Genomic DNA, 12,096 nt, shown 5'->3' on the forward strand with positions numbered 1-12,096 from the left:
AATGTAAATATATTTATGAGTTTGACTTTAAACTTCTGAACTAAACATTGTACCGGGTCTATTGATGCTGTCCCGGCTGTATGTATTAAGCAAAAGTAGTACCCAAGTTACAGGGTTCAAGTGATAAATACTATAGGAACAGGGTGTTTCTTTAAGTGCAATCATTTACGTGATTACGTGTATAACTAGGCCCTAAATAGTTAAAAATAAAAAAAATGAACTTAATATGGAAACAACTAGGGAACAAATCAAATTATTTTTATTGAATACTTTTGCTTGGCGGGCGTGTGGTCTAGTGGTAAAGACGTTAGCCGCGTAAGCTGAAGACCCGGGTTCGATTCCCGGCTCGGCCACCAGTGGGCCTTGCCGTTTTTTCTTTCGTGTATGATATTTATTTCAATTTATAATTTTTAATATGGAAATTTACAAGATCAGTTCTGTTATTAGCCAACATTTTGGACACAGCCATTTTTGCGATTTCTAGGTAAGCTTCAAAACTGCTAAAATAAAAGTTGCATATGACATTTCAATTTAGGTCATAAATTATTAAACAGGACCCTTTACTATCCAATCAAGTACATAAAAAAAGACTTTATAAATTATTTATGATTAAACATTCCTGCATAAATATATTTTGATTATTTTGCACGAAATTAAGGCACAATGATGTGCGCCATTTAATAAATTGTTGTGCTCGTTATTCCAAAAAATATCGTCACATAGCAGCAATCATAAGACGCCTAAGCATATTTTTCACTGACACAGCTTTGCTTTATTCTTTCAAACAGCAATCTGGATAAAGGTCTTTGAGTTGAATAAAAGAAATGAAAGACGTCATTGTAGCGACTAAGCAAATTGGCGCAGTGAAAAATATCCAGTCAAGAACAATGTTCAGTTGTTGATTGGCACAACGAGCAAAGATGCTTAAAGGGATGTGTTCGCTTAGTTTTAAAACGGGAGTCTACACTAATATAAAAGTAAGTAACGTTTAGTTACCCTCTGTGGTAAGAAAATTTCCACAGTTGAAGTTAATAGCTAGGTTATTTTGAGCTATTTAAGTGATGCTTATACTCAATATGAGCTATTTATATTAGCACCACAAATTATTTTATTTATTTATTGATTTATAAAAGTTTTCCAGCTTTTCCAGCTGTTTCCATATAACTTTATCTTTTGATCTGTAACTACTTTTACTACCACAATAGGCAAAGGTATATGGTTTGACAATGCTTTTATTATTCCACCATTTTATTATGTACATATGTATTCGTTTTTAGGGTTCCGTAGTAAACTAGGACACTGCGTCACATAAAAGACACCTCCGTGTCACATATAAGACGCCACTGCGTCACTCAAAAGACACCTCCGTCTCACATATAAGACGCCACCGCGTCACACAAAAGACACCTCCGTGTAACATATAAGACGCCACCGCGTCACACAAAAGACACCTCCGTGTCACATATAAGACGCCACTGCGTCACTCAAAAGACACCTCCGTCTCACATATAAGACGCCACTGCGTCACACAAAAGACACCTCCGTGTCACATATAAGACGCCACCGCGTCACACAAAAGACACCTCCGTGTCACATATAAGACGCCACTGCGTCACACAAAAGACACCTCTGTCTTTGGTACGTGACGGTGACGGTTATATACCATGTCGACCAAAACTTTTCAGTGTACATTTTTTTGTGTGTAAATCCCTAATAACAATCGATCACCACCACCCATGTATTCCCGAAACATTAAACGAGTTGTCGTTGATTTTAATTTCATGGGGATTATCGCAATGGTTGGGATGTTTGGCACAGCAAATAAACTAGGCACGTATTTAAAAAAATAAAATGGATGGAAATTAGAACTAGACGAGGGGACAGTAGCGGTTATGATTAAAATGCTATCATTACTAAAAAAGTCCACTGTTGTTAGTTAGCTACCCTCAAATATTTTAAAATACAAGTTGGTATTCTAGGTAAAACATTATTACAAACAATCGAAACAAATAAAATAACACTAAAAATAACCGTCACTCAGTCAAAAACGGTTAGTTAAAAACGGGTAGGTACGTGTAAAAATATCAATAGGTACCCATAGATTTAGAATATATTTTTGAATTATACTTTTTGTTACACGTTTTCATTATTATAAGACTATACACGGTGGGAATGAGTATACCGACAGATTTTAACTAACGCTTCTAGGGCCCATTTCGACTCAAAAAGTTCATACAAACATTGCTAGTTAAAGCCTTAGTTTTCGAGATATTAAAATATTTCAGTAATTCGCATGCTGAAAAATGTCCATGGTAACACGCCTTTATAAACCCTTATAGTTTCGCCATGTCTGTCTGTCTGTCCGTCCGTCCGTCCGTCCGCGGATAATCTCAGTGACCGTTAGCACTAGAAAGCTGAAATTTGGTACCAATATGTATATCAATCACGCCGACAAAGTGGTAAAATAAAAAGTGAAAAAAAAATGTTTTCTTAGGGCACCCCCCTACATGTAAAGTGGGGACTGTTTTTTTTTTCATTGCAACTTGCAACCCCAACGTGTGATATATTGTTGGATAGGTATTTAAAAATGAATAAGGATTTGCAAAAATAGTTTTTTGATAATATTAATATTTTCGGAAATAATCACTCCTAAATGAAAAAAAAAAAGTGTCCCCCCCCCTCTAACTTTTGAACCATATGTTTAAAAAATATAAAAAAAAAATCACAAAAGAAGAACTTTATAAAGACTTTCTAGGAAAATTGTTTTCAACTTGATAGGTTTAGTAGTTTTTGAGAAAAATACGGAAAACTACGGAACCCTACACTGAGCGTGGCCCGACACGCTCTTGGCCGGTTTTTCTTTCTGATTAGAACATTTATTTAGAAATATAATATTCTAGATTTTTTTTTGGCGAAAAAGTAACTTTTAATGCCCATTTACATGAAATTTGAGATACTATGGAAGTAAATTGCACACGCAAAATGTCAAGCGAGTTCATCGTGCCATAGCTGGTTATTAATATGATAAATTTGTAATTTTCTCTGTTCATTTAAAAGTTAATTAATAGGCGCTTCACAGCGTTTTAAGGCCCATATCGTATTTCACACGTAATTTACTTAATTTTTCATTTGCTCATACTGTTCATGTCAGTATTAGATGTTAAAATATTCTAAATTTTATTATTAGTAAGAACAGTACACTGCAATGTCACAGTTTCGTTTTCTGTCAACCCCTTATTTGCCAAGAGTGGCACTGAAACTTGAGTAGGTTCATGTGCTCTGCCTACCCCTTCATGGAATACAGGCGTGATTGTATGTATGTATGTATGTAGTAAGAACAGACTTTACCCGAAATTGTTATATATTTAGTAACTGAAATATCAACATAAAAAAAAAGTGTTAAGGCGGAATTTTGAAACGTAAATCTACTTTTTTAAATTCATATAGGTATTTTAAAATCAGCTTACCCATGGCCACAAACTAGCCGAAGCGTATTTGTAATAAATAACATTAAAATTATTTCAGAAGAATTCAAATTGTTCAATTTCTTGTAACTCATTAGATAAGTATTAACATTATATTCACTATTTTGCTAACAGTGAAATCGACTATTTCATGACACTAAACTTTATTTTAAATTATAAAAAAATAACTTCAGTAACAGTCAAATATAATAAAGTAAAATATTTAAATGAATATGCGCAACTTTCTGATACAAATACATAATGTCCTAGCGTTTACATAAATTAAAGCCACCCAATAGGCAATAAATAAAAAGTATTCACCTGAGTTTCTTACTTCCAATTTCTTGCTAAATTTCTACCCCGCACTATATTATTTATAACGTCAAACGAGTGTATGCAAATTTCGCAATACATTCCCCTTAAGCACTCGCGGTGCATGCGAATTTCAGACAAATTAACAGCAGCTGTGAGCTAATTGGTGAATGCATTTAGGTTTATGAATAAGCGCGATGTAATCAAGATTTACTGCCAGATTGCCCGTTTGAATTTGGATATAGAAATATCTTGAATACTAATTGTTGGCTATTATTTACAATCCGTGGGGATGATCCGCTCGCGTCTTGAAAATATTCATATTTTTTTAAATGTATAATTAATGTTGTGCGAGTTTTCACATGTAGCTGAAACTATATTTCGTATATATTATACAAAATATAGTCATACAATTAATAAGCCAAATAACCGCAATATACAGGTTCAAAATTTGTTTATTAATCACTTGAAATCAAGAAATACTTATGCTAAGAGACTTGCAATAATTTTATTCACGATCTGAATATGAGTTACGGTCATAATAACCTGTACAATTTCAACACAATATTCGTAACATGGAGTCAAAAAACAACATAATTTTATCAAAATGCTGCTAGTACTCGTATTGTACAATGTATCATTGTCTTATTAGTTTACACAGAGTGGACGTATTTAAAATACATATATGAATGTTTTTCCTTAGTGTACTTTATCTACGTATAACGAAATGAAACAACTTCAAACAACCCATGCGTTTGATAACAAGCAATTCAAATTGAGGCGCCTTTTAGCGAACGTTTTTTTCAGCGCCCATTTCCACTATACAATAACGATAACTTCCACAAACTCGTATCTTCTCGACGCGTCGTATTTGATACAAAAACCTTATCCTACATGAATAACGTTCAAATATCAAACACACACGCACGGGACATGTGAAGTTCCAGAAAATTCGATTTTGAACGATACAAAGAGAAGCACTCGGGCTTGTTATAGAAACGCTCTAAATCAAATTTCCTTTGTAGCAAATATGGTAAGGAGTATTCTATTGTTGTTACTATTTCAATCAACCTACACGTCACACATAGTGTTTGAAAACTTTGCCAAAATGCATCGAAATTCACCCGCGCAAAAAGAGATTTGCTTGTTCTTTTATTGCTGTATGGTGAGGAATGGATTTTTCTAATTTTCTTTTGTCTGAATTCCTTTGACTAATATAGCTTAATATGCTTCCTAGATGGAATAGAGGGCATCCTAGAGCTACTATATGGATTGATCTTGAACTTTGGCTTGCACTCTAATGCTTTCAAATAGATTTTGCCTCTACAATAGTTCGTCGCCAGGTAGGTTTTGGAACTTTTGGACTCGCGTCAGTCACAGTAGGTTTAAATGTGACAATCTTTAATGGATACTGACATAGGGGGGAGGGGGGTCCAAAAACCTGTACCTACACACCGTTTTCGCTTTATTTGGGGATCAATATCAGTATGGTCAGGCTGCTATCAGTTAAATTTTCTGAAATTTTCTGAAAATTTTTAAAGATCATAAAAATTGCTTGGTTTATGTATAAAAAACCACTAGAGTGAGCTCTTATTTTCCATTAAAATAGTACAAAATCAGTGAAACATAAAATTTATACAAAACGTAAATGAAACATAAAATTTACCCAAGGAGAAAGATAAAGATGGAGAGATGATATTAATTTTCCGAGAATTATAGCAGTGACCCCTATATAATACACGAAATATCGATTACTTGTTATCTTTGAAACGAGAATTATTAATTTATTACATATTAGGTATTCGCTGCGGTGATTTAAACTAATAAAGGTAGTTATGTAAATAAAGGCCAATGGAGCACGTCAAATCGGCTTGATGTAGCAATGGATGAATTACTGACACTAAATATATAAACAGTGAGTGGTGAGCTGAGATTGATAATTATTTATACCAGCTTGCGGCGCTCGAGTCAGTCGAGAGGTGGGCCGGGAGAATCATCAATGACGATGAGCTAACCAATTCTCGACTACATAGCCTGGAGCATCGTCGGAAGGTTGCCAGCTTATCGGTATTTTACAGGATACATTTCGGAGAGTGCGCTGAGGAACTGTACAACCTTGTTCCTCCGTCCCCATTTCACCTTAGGACCACCAGACAATCGGCAATGCGGCATCGCTTCACGGTTAGTATTCCAAAAATACGCACTAAGCGTTTCTCTTCAACATTTATTTTGCGAACCGCCAAGGAGTGGAATGCCCTGCCTGAGTCTGTGTTTCCACGTGAGTACAATCCAGGTCTCTTTAAAGCAAGAGTAAATAGGTATCTCATAGGTAAGCGTGCTCCACCGTAGACCGCAACATCACTTACCATCGGGTGTGATCGTGGTCAAACGTCTACCTATTCATACTAACCTGCGACCTGTCTGCTCGTTTGCCTTCTATCCCATAAAAAAACTTACCTAACAGATTTCATGCGGTTGAAATTTTAAGAATTTGTAGTATCGTACACTGAGAGAAATTTGCATTGTGAATTTAACAAGTTCGACTTGTTGTGGTTTATCCGTTTGAATCAGCCAAACGTAATGTTTAAAACAATAATATATGCGTCAGGTTGTTTTTATAAAATCGACTTGTTGATTCAAATATATTGCCGATTCAAATGACAAGTAGCTTGTTGTTTGAACCAAAGAGCACGTGGGCGCTATTTTAACCAAAAAACTTGTTGAACGAACATGAAAACTGGTTGTATTTTCTCTCAGTGTAAGGATTGCTCCATACATTTAGAAAATATAATATATTAACTTTGCACAATCAACATGGTTTGCAAAAAAAAAACTGCAAAGACAGGAAATTTGCAATGAGTGGCGATGTATTAAAACACGGCTGGAAGGAGTATTTTAAATCAAAAAAAGTTGCGAATAATTAATACTATTAAACTTATTCTCACGTATACATATTTTACAATGTTTTAAAGTAGATTTGGTCCATCAAAGTTTCGACATAAGTATAAAGTATTTCTTTGCCAACCTAAGCTCACTATACTATGCACTGTAAAATAAATGATGCTTAGGTATAATGTATGCGTAGTATTCAGTACCTATATCTAGCCCACACCACTCCTCTAGTTCCCCGGGGTTTCCTCGTGCGTTAGGTTTCATTGAAAGAAAATGCACAGTGTTCTAGAATCCTCCAGAGAGACGTATTTTGTAGTAAAATGTGTTTTGTGTTTCTCAGAATATGAAATGAGGAGAGGTTCGCTTGATACTGTTATGTAGTGTTTCATAATGTTTTCTTTATGGATTGTATTGCATAAGGAAATATGAAAGCGAGGAATATATTTTCCAAGATTGTGTTTTCGAGTGTTTTTTTTAGCATTTGAAAACGAGTTTTAAATTAAATTTAGAGTAACGCCAAGCTGAGTCGACTACAATTTTACCACAGTAGCACTAGGATATAAACGTTAAAAAGGTATCAAATATAACGTTTACTATCACGCGATAAAGTGCCCATTGACGTTGGCATGACATCAAAATTGACATTGTAATAATTATACTCTTAATTATAACTTATAATTTATAAGTGTAATAATTATACAATTGAACTTGTTATCCGGCATAAATTGTAACATAAAATCGGATAAGATTATCTTGTGTTATAATAATCGATAGTGATGTCATTGAGTAAACAAACATTTGGTGTTATCACAGCTGACGAAGGTGAAGTTCCCGAAGGTCAAATGATAAATAAATTTGACAATAATTTTACTGGAACGCCAATTCGTCAGAAACACACACTTACACACAAACACAGGAACTTGTACTTGTATTGTTTGTACTTAACACAGCAAAGAGGAGTGTACAAGTTTCTAATGGGTTGGCAACGCGCATGTGACACTCCTTGAGTTGCACGCGTCCATGGTTACGGTGATCGCTTTCCATCAGGCGGGCCGTATGCTTGTTTCCCACCGACGAAGTATAAAATAAAATATTTTTTCTAACTTATAATTCTTATAAACTCGTAGCCGTATTAAAGCAAACTCAACACAAAAGCTAAAATATTATAGATCTGTAGTTCTGTTCCTTGCCAAAGGTCAGCGAGATCCGCTAGAGTTGAAAGGTCTTAACAATAGATAGGAACCTAAAATTAGAACGTTTGTGTGCCATTATCACTTCAATATTTTTGGTGATGCGAAGGAATGGTGAAATTCGCTGAGTAGCGACATGCCTCCGTGGCGCAATGGTTAGCGCGTTCGGCTGTTAACCGAAAGGTTGGTGGTTCGAGCCCACCCGGGGGCGATCATTTTGTATTATTTTACTAGAATGTCATTATTTAAAATAGTGATGTGACAGTTTGACAAACATTGATCACAATAATAAAAACATGTGCATCGAGTGATATGTTGGTTGATTATAAATAATATTTATTTTTGTCTTTTAATTACTTGTGTTACAGAACAGCTGGTTTCAGCAAATTGTTCAACGCCTCCGTGGCGCAATGGTTAGCGCGTTCGGCTGTTAACCGAAAGGTTGGTGGTTCGAGCCCACCCGGGGGCGAAACGTTTTATTGTTTTTTACATTCTGTTTAGTTTATCATATGGTGCACATTGGGTTCTCATTGCTCCTAAAGAAATGCCTAATGATTATTACCAGCTTTATTTTCGGATGGAACTATATCAAGTAACTTTCTCTCAACTGAAAAAAGAGAAATAACGTATTTATGTCAATAATCAATCAATCATGAAATATGTCAACATTGTCAACTGTCATCATGTAAAAAAATAAGAAAACAATATTTATTAAAATGGCAATTTTATACTTAAATCGTCAATGATAATATTATTGGTATTTTTTTATCCCACTTTGTGTAAAATTTGACAGTTATTTATTTTTTAGATTTTTTAACACGTGGAATATTTTTATTAGCCATAGAATGTAGCATAAAATAGAAAATAACCGCCCCCGGGTGGGCTCGAACCACCAACCTTTCGGTTAACAGCCGAACGCGCTAACCATTGCGCCACGGAGGCGTTGAAAAGATTAACGAAACCAGCTGTTCTGTTACACAAAGTATGTAAGTAAAAAACAAATAAATATGAATCAACCTATGTATCTCTTGATAATTGGTATTAATTAAAAATTGTCAAACTGTTACGTCATTGCAATTAATGTCTTTTAAAAAAAATAACATAAAATAACCGCCCCCGGGTGGGCTCGAACCACCAACCTTTCGGTTAACAGCCGAACGCGCTAACCATTGCGCCACGGAGGCGTTGAAAATTTTACCGAAACCAGCTGTTCTGTAACTTCAGCTACGCAAATAATAAAAAAAAACAATAATCAGTAATTAACCTACGCTGTCATCATTCCAAATTACATATTTCTAGAAAAATAACATAAAATAATCGCCCCCGGGTGGGCTCGAACCACCAACCTTTCGGTTAACAGCCGAACGCGCTAACCATTGCGCCACGGAGGCGTTGAGAGAGCCGACGAAATTGACTATCGGTATAGGTAGGTATGCATGCTGATATAAAAAAAAAGTATTGATATGCAGCATACTGTCATATAGTAACATAAGTGGATGACTGCTGTTGCCCGTACTTTGTTGGTTATTCTGTTATTTTTTTTCTTAGTCATTTAGTCCTACGGACGCTGCTAGCATTATTTGACATGTCCATAAACAAATTTTTGACAGTTGTAGTAGCGCTACTTCTTCATGCACGTTGCTTATATTGTTGACATTGACAGAATTATCATTTTCTCTCTATTTGGCAGTCGATTTGTCACATTAAACCACGTACAGGTAATATAAGTATTTTCCCCTCACTAGCTCGGAAACACGTGTTTTGTCCTTTAATACCAGCAGGTAAAAACGCATTTTATCAACTAGTGGGTAAAGTAATTTGACCTTGAATAAAGTCAAATTAACTGCTTTAAAATTGATAAAAGTAGGTGAATCTAGTAATAAAGATGATTTACCACTTGTGGAACTACTGGAAGCACTGATAAACGTATTTTTTACGTTGTAGTTTCCTCGGTATAGTGAGGGGAAAAGTTTTGTGTTACACTCGGGTGCAAATGTATTTTACTTCTCGTGTGTTAAAAAACTCGCAAGTTCAGGATTCTATTCTCGAACCACTCGCTTCGCTCGTGGTTCAACTATAGAACCCTTTCACTTGCTCGTTTTCCAATTCCACACTCGGCGTTAAAATACAACTTTGCCCCCTTGTCTAACAAATAACTATTAAACACCTGTAACCCAAACTAAATAATACTTTTTTTATATAATTAGTTAAATTTTTTACTATGTTTACAAGCGTTTATAAAAATTATCGCATTATACGGTAAGTATAAAAAAATCTACAATTGTACATACACACTTGTATATGAACAATCGTAAAAATATGTAGAAGAGAAAAAAAAAACCGTAATTTAAAACTGATAACTCGAATAATAACATATTATGAAATCATTCAAAAGAGAAATCAATGTGTTTGCTAAGAAAACAACGCAGTAATCATGTGCCTTATGAATTGAAATGTAAGTATGTAAATTTATCGCACGTGAATCAACAAAGCACTCGACGTATTGAGCAGCAGTAATTTAATTGGTCATTCAGAAAATGTTTATTTCTATAAATAATTATGAATGCATTTCAATGGATTTAAATGTAGTATGTTGTCACTTTACCGTTTCATATGATTTTACTTGAGTCTGAGATTATCAATTAATTTTTTAAGTTTCCTATATATTTTTTTTTGTTTTGTAATCATTCTCCGTGCGATATCCCGGCATTTGCCACGGCTCATGGCCTGGGGTCGGCTTTGGCAACTAATCTCAAGATTTGGCGTAAGCGTTTACAAAAGTGACTGTCATCTGATCTTCTAATCCGATGGGTTACTTTCCTATATCTTGATTTTTATCTGTGATAACCTTGGGCGGTTCGATATAGGTACTAAGTATATGATGGCAACTGTACTTATTGAACACACAAAATACCCTCTTCGAACCGCGCCATATGGCATATTACGTGACACAATGGGATAATTGTGATCGAACGCGGGACAATTAATTGCTTTTAGTGGTATTTTCTTTGTGAGAACTGAGCATAATATATTGCATATATATAATAGAAAGGTCGTCCAATGTGAAATACATTAAGGTGTTTTGCGTCTATTCAGATGTCAAATCTGGTGCCGTAGCCGAATGGCATTTCTGCGACGCGAAACGAAAACGAAACGCCACGAAAGGTATTCTAGCTCTGTCGCGCCAATACGCAAGAGCGATAGAGATAGATATCTACGAGCGTTTCGTTTCGTGAGCGTTTGTGCATTCGGCTACGTACCCTAGTCAGACGTTTTTACTTCAAGGATAAAAAGAAGTCTAAATTTCAGTATTGAAAATAATATTGCTTATTGACAATTTCTTATCACAGCGTAAATTAAATCTCGAATGTGTAATCTCACCTTTTTGTACATGTAGGTACCACACCATCTTACTCGTAACATTAATTTAGATTTTTTCGAATATGTTACCCGATATCGTAAACGACAAGGAAAATGTATGTAGAAATGAGATGATCAGTGTAAAATGGGGAGTGCTCCGAGGAATTGTTCGGATTAACCTGCCGCTTCTTTCCGCCATCGCCGTACGCGACAACATTTCCATCTCCATCATTTAGCTGGCTGATGGTGTCGTCTAATATGCGTTTCTCCAGAAACTTCCAGCCCCGCACGGCTAAACGAATGAATTCCCGCCTGTGGTACTTACGAACCAATACGATCTTCAAACTTAAGAAAAGAGCGTACACCCGTCTTAAATCCCGGCACCGCACCTCCAACATTTCTGGTGTTTCGCGTGTCCATGGGCGGGCGCAATGATCGCTTACCATCGACCTTTCTGCTCGTTTGTCTCCCATCGCAAAAAAAAACGTTTTTTGTAAGTAACTTTTTGAGCTCACTGTTCAAAATCTCTATAAGTACAACAAATGCTACCCGTGATTTTTTCGCTAATATTCTAAAAAGTCAAAATCTTACGTCAAAAGTTGCGTTTCTGCAAATCAAGCGTCTAAAAACTTCCCCGCCACAGTTCCCACTGTAACTTCGAGGGCTTGATGGAACTGTACGTTTCCGACACCTCTTAATTAGGCTGCCAAATTAACAGGAGCCAATGAGCTTTAATTTAACGTGTGCTAATTTGAGTTCATTAAGACTTTCCCAACATGGTGAGAAAGAGCACTGTACTAGTATTGTTAGAACTAATCAGTTGAACTAAAAATCCACTGTGAGTTTTTTTTTACATTTAGATTTGAATCATATCTAGA

At 35.5% G+C, this 12,096-nt stretch overlaps 1 protein-coding gene and 5 non-coding genes across 6 annotated transcripts in view; 2 read left to right on the forward strand and 4 right to left on the reverse strand.

The window, feature by feature from the left end:
* The window catches only part of LOC125232107 (collagen alpha-1(IX) chain-like), a 256,174-nt gene that overhangs the window by 136,921 nt on the left and 107,157 nt on the right, over positions 1-12,096 (reverse strand).
* Positions 7,997-8,069, forward strand: Trnan-guu. The gene has a single exon. It is a non-coding gene; the product is annotated as a tRNA-Asn (tRNA).
* Trnan-guu lies at positions 8,255-8,327 on the forward strand. The gene has a single exon. It is a non-coding gene; the product is annotated as a tRNA-Asn (tRNA).
* On the reverse strand, positions 8,728-8,800 carry Trnan-guu. Its single transcript has one exon. It is a non-coding gene; the product is annotated as a tRNA-Asn (tRNA).
* Positions 8,970-9,042, reverse strand: Trnan-guu. The gene has a single exon. It is a non-coding gene; the product is annotated as a tRNA-Asn (tRNA).
* Positions 9,177-9,249, reverse strand: Trnan-guu. The gene has a single exon. It is a non-coding gene; the product is annotated as a tRNA-Asn (tRNA).

Source organism: Leguminivora glycinivorella, chromosome 12, assembly GCF_023078275.1.
Source record: "Leguminivora glycinivorella isolate SPB_JAAS2020 chromosome 12, LegGlyc_1.1, whole genome shotgun sequence".
NCBI lineage: Eukaryota > Metazoa > Arthropoda > Insecta > Lepidoptera > Tortricidae > Leguminivora > Leguminivora glycinivorella.